Source organism: Penaeus japonicus, unplaced genomic scaffold (genome assembly GCF_977035675.1).
Source record: "Penaeus japonicus unplaced genomic scaffold, GWHDUDI00000001_assembly GWHDUDI00000027, whole genome shotgun sequence".
Classification (NCBI taxonomy): domain Eukaryota; kingdom Metazoa; phylum Arthropoda; class Malacostraca; order Decapoda; family Penaeidae; genus Penaeus; species Penaeus japonicus.
The window spans coordinates 26,373,793-26,385,916 of record NW_028234429.1 but is presented as its reverse complement, the minus strand read 5'-3'; the positions used below and the strand labels follow the sequence as shown (position 1 = coordinate 26,385,916).

Sequence of the window (12,124 nt, the reverse complement as noted above, 5' to 3'; positions counted from 1 at the left end):
TATATACATATTTATACACACATATATATAAATACACACACACACATATATATATATATATATATATATATATATATATATGTGTGTGTGTGTGTGTGTGTGTGTGTGTGTGTGTGTATACACATATACCTATATATACATATACATATATATACATCATGGGCTCGCCGGCGTAGCAGCTGCTCCGCAAATCTGGCTTATCCTTTTATATATATACATATATATGTATGTATGTATGTATGTATGTATATATATACATGTATATATACGTATGTATATAAATATATATGTATATATATATACATATATATACATACATACAGATATAGTATCTATACATATATATATATAGAATTATATTTTTACATACATAATTATGCATATTTATAGTATATAATATATATGTTTAAAATATCTATGTATATATATACATATTTAAGAATGTATGTGCATATTTATATATACACTATATATATAATTATATATATAAAATGTATATATGTGTATATATATATATACATATATGTGTGTGTGTTTGTGTGCGTGTGTGTATTTACTCTTTTACTTCAATGTCTACACTTCATTATGAACTCCTAAGTTACTCTTCTAGCCACACGAAAGAAAGCCACAACAAAACAGCTACTTCAGCCAGAGAACATGCATCCATTCTCCATGAAATCAGACAGGTAACTGAACTGACTTGACTCGGGCTGACGCATTCGGTGTAAATGGAGATGAGTCAAAATAATTCGCATCAAGTGATGCTCTTGACTTGACGCGACTCGACTCGCTTGGTGTAAAGGCAGCCTTATGTACAATAATATTCACCTCCTACATAACAATTTTGTGATTTTATAGCCTTCAACGTATTTAAACAGTTAAATATTTTAATGATTGATTGATTCTTACTCCTTCATAGGAGTTTTCAAAAGTTCTAGGACAATTCTAGTGGATTGATATTCAACCACTCAGCCTGTGTCATCCTCCTCTGACATCGGTGAACCGAGTCAGAACGGTCATCAAAACTCTCAAGTACAACTTGAGAGCCGCTTCCCGCTCAGAGGATTACACTAAGGATCCTCATCGTGGTTGAATTTTATCCGAGTTTCTAGACGAGGGACTCGGCAATCACACTATAGAATTGATCCTATGAAGTATGATCATACTTTCAAGTCCCACTGTTCTCTCACCAACTACATTTTACTGATGACTTTGTTAAACTAGAGTGGCTTTTTATTTCATTTTCTGTTGGTATTCAGCTAATATAGTGTGTGGACCAGCTTGTCTGTTTGGGGGTAAAATTGTAAAACAGGTCCGCGTCATAAAGTTCATCGAAATTGGTATCGATGGACTTTTTGTAATATATAGTAACCATATATGTCACCAATAAGTAAGATATGAACGGGAGACATATTTTGCAGAGCCACTACCTGGACCAATGACGTAATACACGCGTAAGTCATCGGACTGAGTTTGTGTGCGTTCGATTTGATTAATAGCCAATCAAAATTTATCTAATCATTTCATACTCAAACACTAAAAAAAAATCTAGGTAGAGAAGAATTCTCTAAATAAGTTCTCTCCATCCCCCCCTCCCCCTTAAATTTGGTAGATTTAGCTTGGTTGTTCGGTTAGGAATTTTGTAGAACAAAGATAATCCCCGGAAACAACGCGCCAAAAAAGAGATAATAAAAAGTCGTGTTAAGTAGCATCAGGTGCTCCGGAAGTGTTTCAGGGATTTTGTAGATAAAAAAATAGCACGAAAACAGCGCATTTAAATCCCCGTCAATAATAGCTAACACTACCAACTGCGATCGCTGTACATATATTAAGTATCTCTATTTCGTTGATGACAGAAATAAACCATATTAGATGTGATTTGCTAGTAGACAACGTGACATCAAAAGAAATCAGTCGATACTAATATCGATGACAGACCTGGAAAAATATTTGTTAGTCCGAAGTATTAATATATGAAATTCTATTAGGCACAAAATTATTACCTTATATGATCTATATAATAACTTCTTATCTTTTTAATATCATTCTTAAAGGCCTTGGAAAGCACTCCCATTAATTACCATTCATGTTTTCTATATTAAAAGCTATATACCTTTAATTCTAATTTCGAAATTACAATCATTAACAAAATTCGGATGTTAGCATTTGTTCCATTAAGTAAACTGTATCTGTTTTGAGCCCATATTTCCTTGGGGGTGGTTATCCTATGCACTTCCTATCATTTCCAGTTACTATTGCATGAATGAGTTTAGTAATCCAAATAAACATTAATCTTTAAAATCATTACCTCAATGCCGGTTGAATAAACAACTCCTAGGTTACATAGTTTAAGTTTTACTTGTTTGACCATATTTTGTGTGAAACTGACGTATATAAATTTAGAAGAACTTGAGTATTTAGAGTATTTATTACTTAAATTTTGTACTTGCTTATACTGTATGAATTGAATAAAAATATTCCCTATCAAGATAAGTCTTTCTTGCCCACAAACGCAGTCATGTGTCTGTCTTCCGTTTACCTTTGCTGGTTTTATGGTTGCCATGTATGTTTAACTCTGGTTTCCCTTCAAAACGCATAAATCTTTCGCCTTTTACTAAAGATTTCCGTGGAGAGGAACAACTCAATGAGTCTTACTCAATTTTTATTAGCCCACTTCTGTGGGTCAAATATATTCCAACTTAAAATACCAATGAAATAGCACTAGCTCCGTTCCTACAACACATTTTTTGAGTCATATTAGTGTTAGAAATATTTATGATTTTGAATGAGAATAGCATTTATTTTGAAGTATATAATTGGATTTCTTTTCTGAATTCCCTTCATAATAGATATTAGATAGCTAATATCTACAAGTGCAAATTTACAGTAATTCAGGTCTGTGTTGGTGTAGATAACCATAAAGCAATTATAACCTATTGGGTATGCTTATTTACATTTCTAAAAAGTGTTATTGTAAATCAAAAATCCAATATCTGTTGATGTAAGAATGTTGCTGGTTAGACTACGCCGTTGTGTATCGATTCTAAGAGTCACAATGTTCATTTCTTAATCGAAGTCCTCTGTGCACCTCTGTACAGCTTTAAAAGATACCAATTGAAAATTTTGAAGGGGGATAGCGCGAACGCAGTCCCCCACTACCAAAAATTGCACACTCGAGTTAACCACATTTGGGTTAATCGCAGGGGTCAGCCCCACCGGAGTGCAATGGTGAGCCTCGCCCTGGGAGAACCGCCTTCGTGATCACGGTGTCTCCTGTGCCAGGTAAGTATGCTTTCCAACGCCTGGCGACAGCCCACGCTCACCCATACTGTGAACTCCACGCTCACTAAAACTCTTTATACAAATTTAAACTTAGCATTTAGATTATTCGTTAAAAATGTATGAATCTTTGCTTACAATCATATTATCAATTTTCTTAAAATACAAGACGGTTACAATGTAGTTTATTTATAGCAAAATTTACCTGTAAGAAAAAGTGTTTAACAGATAATACCTAACATATAAAAGTAAATTAGTTAAAGCCTGGTCTAGCTTCATTTTCCATTTAGGCTAATATCTTATCACGGGCTTTGTATAACTTGACATATTTATTCAATATTATTTTTAATGCTTCTACCATAGAAAATCTATACTGTATGATATTTCATGGCAAAGAAAAAAGGGTGTTTTCTTATGCATTTTCAAAATAAAATACACAATATATATCAGCATACTGTTTAACTTTTGCTTATTTGGCACATGCTTAAAATTCTACAATAATTTGGAAATTATAATTAGAGATTGTGGAAATTTAAAATCCTAGAAACGACTATTAGTTATATTCACATTCAAATTCAGTTAAATACAAAGAAAACGGACGTTACGTTTACGGATACTTAAGTAAATATTTTGTGACTTATACACATGTAGATTATGAAGTATACGTGTGTGTGTGTGTGTATATGTGTGTGTGAGTGAGTGTGTGTATGTGTGTGTGAGAGAGAGAGAGAAATTTCATGATGGTTATGAACATCAGCCTATATATACTTTTTCTGAATATAATACGACACGAATGTAAACTGATTACGTTTAGTCACTTATTTGGTACACTCATATATGACACAAACGTCATTAATACTTTTTGAATTGTTAATAATACATGGCAACCAGACGTCGTTTATGCCTTTTTCTACATATATACCTATCGGCAGCAAGTTTTCAGAACTATTTCGTTCGACCTAATTTCAACCATGCGGTAGTATCGCTTCTCGGCCTTTTGGCTAAGATCAAAGTGTAGTATCTGTTCTTATCAGCTTAATATCTGATACGATCCCCATGTGGGATCTACGATATTAAACTGATTTTTGGAAAATGGCGAAGTGCTAGGGGCTTGCTCCACCTTTGCCGCGGATCGGCCCGGTATTGCAGTACCTCCGGGATTGGTCCACTCCCCACGGGGAGAATATCAACCAAATATTACAAAACTCCGGTACTCTGGATAACTCTCATCACACTGACCAAACTGATATTCAACATCTCATCCAAAATTCAATAATGGTGATCAGACATAATGAATGCAACTGCTATCATAAAAAATGTAGAATCGAGCAGAATAACTGCTTTTGGGTTCCCCCTTCTACTTAACTTCATGATTCTGGGGCCTATTCACATCCCCGGTTTTTCATCTACTTCATTTCCTCAATCTATGATTTTTCTGTTTTCATTCCATTCCTGAAACCTATCCCTCTTACAATCCAATCGGTAGACAGTCCCAACATCAGTCTCTCATTTGTATTGCATACTGGTAGTCCCTATTACATATTAATGAAAAATATGTCACATTCACACATGCAAAAATGAAAACGTTTCAGACAAACAAGCGTACCAATTCACAATGGCCGCGATCCCAACTGAAATGGTTCGACAACAAAATAGTCTTTTCAGATATATTGTCCTATCTCATATACTTAAAAATACGGATTCTTCTATAAACACAAAAATAGATCATATACATATATATATAGATATAGATATATAGATAGATATACTATCAACATATACAACATACACAAATGCACAACCGTATATATATATGTATGCATTTATGTGTATGTATATGTATGTATGTATATATATATGTATATGTATATGTATATGTATATGTATATGTATATATATATATATATATACATAAATATAGCTGTGGGTGTGTGTTTGTGTAATTTATATAAATATATATGTATATATACACACACCAATATGTTTATAAACTGATTACTGATTGTTAGTGTGAGTGTGATTGTGGTTGTGAGTGTCAGTGTCAGTGTGAGTATGAGTATGAGTGCATGTAGTGAGTCTGTACTAAGTATGTCTGTGATTGCTGAGTATGCATGTGTGTGTGTGCTGAATATGTATGTATGTATGCATATATGTATGTATGTATACATATATGTATGTACATATGTATGCATATATGGATGTATATATGTATGTATATATATATGTGTATATGTATGTATGTATGTATGTGCGATCCGCGTGTTTGTGCTGAATATGTATGTATTTGTGTGTGACTTGGCGATACATGTGCGTGTACGTGTTTCGATATATCACCAGGAAAATGAAAGGGATAAAACTCGAGGTTCCAGTTTAGGCCTGGACGATAAATATGCTGAACATCACATTTACGCACATATTTACTGGGTGACGAGCAGAAAAAGAGAGTGCTAGTGACTGTACTGACCTTAAATATATGAAAATTATTATATCGTATTCCCACAATTTAAAATGTGAAGTGTTCGGTCGGTATAGCAAATAAAGTTGCACACCAGTTGCTATTAATGATCGTATATCGAGATGGCTGCGATGCCGATCAGGATTTATACGTATAGATAGACATTTAAGCACTTCCTTATGGTACGCCTCTCCAGTTCGTGATTGCTAGCTTGCATGTATTGCTTTTTTATATAAATATAAAGCAAAGTCTATCCCCATCAAAACCATTCAGCTTTCAACCAAACTGACATTCTCGGGAGGTAGCCGATGAGATCTGAAAACTCCTTCTTTGGTGTGAGGTCGCCGGCCACGTTCTGGCTCCAGACACCTGTTCAGTGCCAGCATAGATAGATTAATACGGTTAATTTGGCATCCTATATAAGTTGACAAAGAAGTAGTAGAGTGGAGTTCAAACCATCTGTAAACACTGGGCCGGATAACAACCCATACATCCAACCAGGGGTTAACAAAACTGCCCAGAGCCAACACGAGTAGCCAAGTCACCAATTAGAGCTGTGATGGCACGTACAAGGATTAAAGATAAGAACCATACCTCCTCAGGCAGGCTGGCAAAAATATGGCAATGTTTTGGACAAGCAAAGGTAACCGTTTTTAATTAAAGTAGACGATACAAAAAAATATGCAATTTAAGATCCAAGACCTTCCTGGATATAATTCCATGAAAACGTTAACCACCGAAACAGTTAAGGGAACCACCGAAAGAGAGAACTCAGGTTTATCGAAAAGGATATCTTCATAATTCTAACTCCATGGTATAGGTACTACAAATATGATTATTTGATAATAGACTGTCATGAACAGGAAACCTATCAAGCTTGTTCGGAATGCGCCGCAAAAGATCATACTTATAAAAATTGTAAGGAAAACATGAAGAAATGCCTAAATTGCAGAGGCGACCATCGTAAACTAGCCGCCAAATGCCCAACCAGGAAGATTATAAAAGGCAACTAAAGAAAAGAAACAAGCACTCAGATGCCAAACAATTGACACCCCCTCGATGCTAATTGCAATAAGTGTAAATTAAATTAAAAGAATAAATAGATTTGAAAAGAGACGGAAGATCGAAACAAACGAAAACAAATTTCAACTTCCCTCAGTATCAGCCACAAAACCAAGGGAAGTAATTGTCGACTATGAGAGAATCCCATTCTGCAACAAAGTAACGATACTTGGCACGCAATTTAGCACCCGCGGGGCATAAACACATAAGAAAAGAAGACTAGCAATGGCAAAAAGGCAGTTTACCAAACTAAAACGCATTAAAGAAATGAATACAAAAAAAATTGCACATCTATAAAACTCTAATCAGACCGATCTTGGATTACCCAGCCATCCCCGTAATGCACTTCCTCTAAAACAAACACGAGTGGGATACAACAATTCCATAACCGAGCACTCCGCACAGCAACAAGCAGAAACGAAAAAGACACCAAACTGTCAATATCAGAACTGCACAATAAATACATAATCAAAGCAATAAACTAAAATAAGACTCTACACACTCTCTAAAAATGTTTTGGCAAACGAAGAACTGACCAGATTTTCTGAGAATCCCCGCAGAAGAGATCACAGCTGGTGGGGAAGAATCCCTCCGCACTTGGAGAACGGCCCATCAGACCCAGACTATGCAGCAATGCTGTAAAATAAACACGAAACACTGCCTTGCTTTACAAATAACAGCAAACAATTTACAAAAGATTATAAATACTGTATTGTGTAATTTTACGATTCATATTAACTTCATATGGTACGATAATATATACAAAAGAAAATAACAAGTAGGTTTGCCCCACTTTTCAATCTCTCGCTCATTCATTTTCAAATCTTGTTCTTCGCACCTATTAGCTAGTTCCCGTCTTATAGTTTTCATGAATGCGTTTCCAATGTAAATGCACGTAAAATATTGCCATATTCAGAAGTTATTTAGTCGAAAAACATGTTACAGTAATGTCTTTCTAGTTTTATTTTATTGAACTTTGCCTATATTATTCACTTCTATGTGAAAATACTAATGAAAAGTGGAAGCAATCTCTTAGTGGGGCATCAAAAAACACGTTTTATACTAATTTACTTACCAAACCGACAAAAAAACAATATAAATAATCATACATGTACATACACCTCGTATTTTTTTTTTTTTTATTCCATTTCTATTAAGCATTAGAAATCATCCGATTCGACCGCGGTTTATATATAATCCAAAAAGAAAACAAAACTTTACTTGCAGGGGTTGACCGAAATATATAGCTTAAACGATGGAAGTGCACCTGGTGCTAGTAAGATTAATGCGAAGTAAAAAAAAAAACACCACTTTAACCATAACTTTCTTTTGGTTGGCCGTACTGCCCAATGCTCTTGCTTATTCTTATGGTTACATAAGAGGTTTGATTTTAATCGTTCCATTTTCATTTTTTAAGTTACAACGTAAACATGGCCGGAGTGTGTGTACATATACGTGCGCATGCACGTGTGCATATACATGTGCATGTGCATTAGGGTATTTCAATAATTGCAACTTTTGAAATGTCATTGTGACTGTACAAAAATAGGCTCCATTTATCATAAAAATGAAATGTGAAAAAAATCAGCTTGATCTGATTACGTTTAGGGGTTGCACTTTTCAATTTAATATATTACGCATTTCCGCGGAATTGGGGCCGCGCAACGGACGAGGTCCACGCACTTCGAACTTCCTCGCTAACGTTAAGTGATGATAGTTCCCTTCCGAATCGCATTCAAATTTGTGTCTTTAGGTGCATCAAGTTCCTCGCTGACCTTGGGAACCTAAATATTGCATGCAACAAATTTCTCACAGACCTTAAGCACGTTAAGTGATGATAGTTCCCTTCCGAATCGCATTCAAATTTGTGTCTTTAGGTGCATCAAGTTCTTCGCTGACCTTGGGAACCTAAATATTGCATGCAACAAATTTCTCACAGACCTTAAGCACGTTAAGTGATGATAGTTCCCTTCCGAATCGCATTCAAATTTGTGTCTTTAGGTGCATCAAGTTCTTCGCTGACCTTGGGAACCTAAATATTGCATGCAACAAATTTCTCACAGACCTTAAGCACTTAAATACCGCATATAGCAAGTTCCTCAATGACCTTAGGTCGGAAGTCTTTCAATACTTCTAGTTCCTCACTGAACTTAATGGCCTGTAAAGTAATGCCGTGTTTTTTCAATAAGCATATAAACGTTAGTTAATTAATAACATTATTATACATTCCAACAAGCTTCTGTTGTGTTGCTACTTGTTTGTGATATATTGGCACGATATAATTCGATGAAAGTGTTTGATTGAAATCCAAACTTTTTTGGACGACAAATTGCTTTGAAACTTGTGACTAAATTGAAGAATTATATCAGAAATTTGCACTGAAGACTATTACTAAACTAAAGGCCATCACAAAAGTACTTAACATAAAGAAAGTATATTATTATACACAGGTGGGAGTTTGAAAGCTTCGTTTGTTGGTACTGAAATCGTATCTTTTAAAGGCAAAAGACAACCGAGAGAGTGCTACAAGAAGACATCGAGTGGTATGAAGCAAAGTTAAATGGTAGTGCTGCATCCACTGGTTCTGCTGACCATTAAGCCTACTAAAAGGAAGGAATACAGAAATAAGAGGAAATGTAGTCTGGCAAATAAATTACTGAGTGAGATTCAGGAATATGTGAAAACGATACAGATGATGAACATGACAACGGAAACTTAGTCTTCCTCAACCTTAGAAGATTTATCCACTCCTGATGACTGCCAGAAGGGAAACGGAAATACACCACGGAAATAATGCAACAAATTTTACTGATGCTTTTTTTTTCAAGTAGTAGGTCTTGACAGCAGATTGATTCCTTTAGATACTACCATTTTCCACAAGAAAAGGCAGGCAACTATTGGTAAAAGAGATGACACTCTAGCTTCATTGAAGATAACCAATATGAATAAAAACATGTCATAACCTCAGGGAATTAACAAAAGTGATTGATTTTTATGAAGATATAAATGATGAGGTCCGTTTTCAGTGGCCAATTAACTTTAATACTATTGACGGGTAACCATTCATGAACTACTGAACAGACATGCAAAATTATTTTGTCTTGAGTCCTTAAAAGAATTTAAGAATAATATTGCCTAGGATATTTGTGCCAGTTGGTGTTAGGTGGTTAGGTTATATGTGTTCATCATTACATGTTTGTATATCACTTGATGTTGTACTTGATAAATTATGAAGTATTGAAAATGCTGATTTGCCATCCAAGACAAGAGTTGGCTTGAAAGACAATTTGATTAGATGCTTGGGGACATTGCAAAAGAACCCTACTGTTATCAAAGGTATCTTCGAGTTCTCCAAGATCCATTTCTTTTGCTGGCGAAAAGCTATCATTAGTACAGAGCCGACAATATTTCAGACAGCATTTGGGGCATCTCAAATGTGTTCAGAAGTAGGGGTCAGATTAGGGTTTGACAAATCCTATTTTGCATCCATCAGTAGATATCTGCATAACACAGATGTCATTTTCATGCCACTCTCTCACGATGCTGACAGCATACATGAGCTATTTGGTATGCTGAAATTGGAATCGGAAAAAGCTGGATATACAAACCAGCCAAACCTGAAGGATCGAATTTGGTACAATTTTTCCTATGAGAAGTTGTGGAACCTTACCACAGAAAAGTTTGTGAATGTCCCAGGTTTTTCGGAAAGAGTGTTTAGTTCTCCTTTGTTCCATTATATATGGGATATCAAATACACGGTAATAGCGGATAGGGAAATATAGTACATGTGAGAAGTTGTTGCATATTATAGATATTGCTAATAAAAGATACGTTTCTAGTTTGTAATATACTTTCACCATGTATAATATTATGCTTAATTGTAGAAAAAAATAATCTTAAAAACTAGAATTATACTATACACGTTTAAATAAATCAACATAATTTGAATACATCGTTAAGTAATTACTGCTAAAATGACGAAGAGAATATAGAAAACGGGAATTTCACCCCAGACTAATCTAATAATTTAACCATATTTTTCGTATCTTTGAGTTAAAAGTGCAATAGGTAAATATTGATAAAAACAAATAAAAATGGTATCACTAGTCATGTAAAAATAAATGGAGCCTACTTCTGAACAGTCCCTGTGAATTTGAATGATTTTTCAAAAATCACCAATTATTGAAATACCCTAATGTGCATGTGCTTGTATATGTGTTAATACATGTGCGTGAGTGTGCGTGTATCTGTACGTGTAAGCGTGCGATATATCACACTTAATAGCCGAGGACGAAAATCGGGGTTAAAGTTCAGGTCAGAACGATATGTTAAATACATTAACAATAATGATATTTACATCCAATTAAATATCAGTACTATTACTCTTAAAAATGTAATATTTGTGTCAAGGCAACTGGGGACAGGCATGCGGGAGCTGATGTCAGGGTATTCGTATTCAGTAATTAATCTGCAAAGTTGGCAGAGAGTGACGTAGTACAGACGAAGTACTGGCGTGGTCGATGACGTCACCGCCGGTACTTTTGGCTGATAACAGAATTTAGAAATTGTTACTTGGCAAAATTATAATTCAAGGATTACAAACGAAGCATTGGTTGTTCCTTCAATACATTCTCTGTTCTCTCAAACAAAGAAAGAAAACCTTAGTATTGCTGATAACCCAGAACAACACGAGAACTGTAGCCAAGCACAGTGTATTCGGAATTTCCCTGGCGGAGGTTTGTCAGATTAGGCGGGGTGCAAGATCAGTAGACTGCTGGTACACTACAGCAGTAGTCTTATTACATATTGCATATGTGTATGTGCAGACAATACATAGGAGGGTTCTTCGAAGAACACTGATCTACAGTAATCCATACGTCATGGCGATTGTTACAGTGGGGGGGGTGGGGTGTGAGTTGAAAATGATTATGAGATAATCATATTCTATCTTACATCTTAACTTTATTTATATCGAAAGAGAAAAGGGGCCTACATATTCATAGAAATTCGCGACACTGCAGACGCACCCTCTGCGCATCTGTTGGCGATAAGATGCTTGTGCCCAAGGCTTAGAATTGTATACTCGCTGCCGGACACCCCTCCCCCCTCCCTCCACTAAACACACACACGCGTACACATACACACACACCAAACTCACGAATGATAACACATCAACATCATACTCTAGGAAAATACTGTTTCGAAAAGGCATATATATCATGCTGGCGTTCTACCCATTATACTGAATTTCGGTTAACACTAATAGACCTTGATTCCACTATCTAATTCTCGAAATCGCAAGTCAGCTAGAATGATGTCCACCTCTCT

General features: G+C 35.4%; 4 non-coding genes across 4 annotated transcripts; 2 read left to right on the top strand and 2 right to left on the bottom strand.

The window, feature by feature from the left end:
* Nucleotides 1-963: 963 nt before the first annotated feature.
* On the bottom strand, nt 964-1,164 carry LOC122242409 (small nucleolar RNA U3). The gene has a single exon (XR_006222290.1). It is a non-coding gene; the product is annotated as a small nucleolar RNA U3 (small nucleolar RNA).
* Nucleotides 1,165-2,570: 1,406 nt separating this feature from the next.
* LOC122242417 (U5 spliceosomal RNA) lies at nt 2,571-2,685 on the top strand. The gene has a single exon (XR_006222297.1). It is a non-coding gene; the product is annotated as a U5 spliceosomal RNA (small nuclear RNA).
* Nucleotides 2,686-3,127: 442 nt separating this feature from the next.
* Nucleotides 3,128-3,290, bottom strand: LOC147468633 (U1 spliceosomal RNA). Its single transcript, XR_015192419.1, has one exon. It is a non-coding gene; the product is annotated as a U1 spliceosomal RNA (small nuclear RNA).
* Nucleotides 3,291-4,260: 970 nt separating this feature from the next.
* On the top strand, nt 4,261-4,453 carry LOC122242405 (U2 spliceosomal RNA). The gene has a single exon (XR_006222286.1). It is a non-coding gene; the product is annotated as a U2 spliceosomal RNA (small nuclear RNA).
* The last annotated feature ends 7,671 nt before the right edge of the window (nt 4,454-12,124 follow it).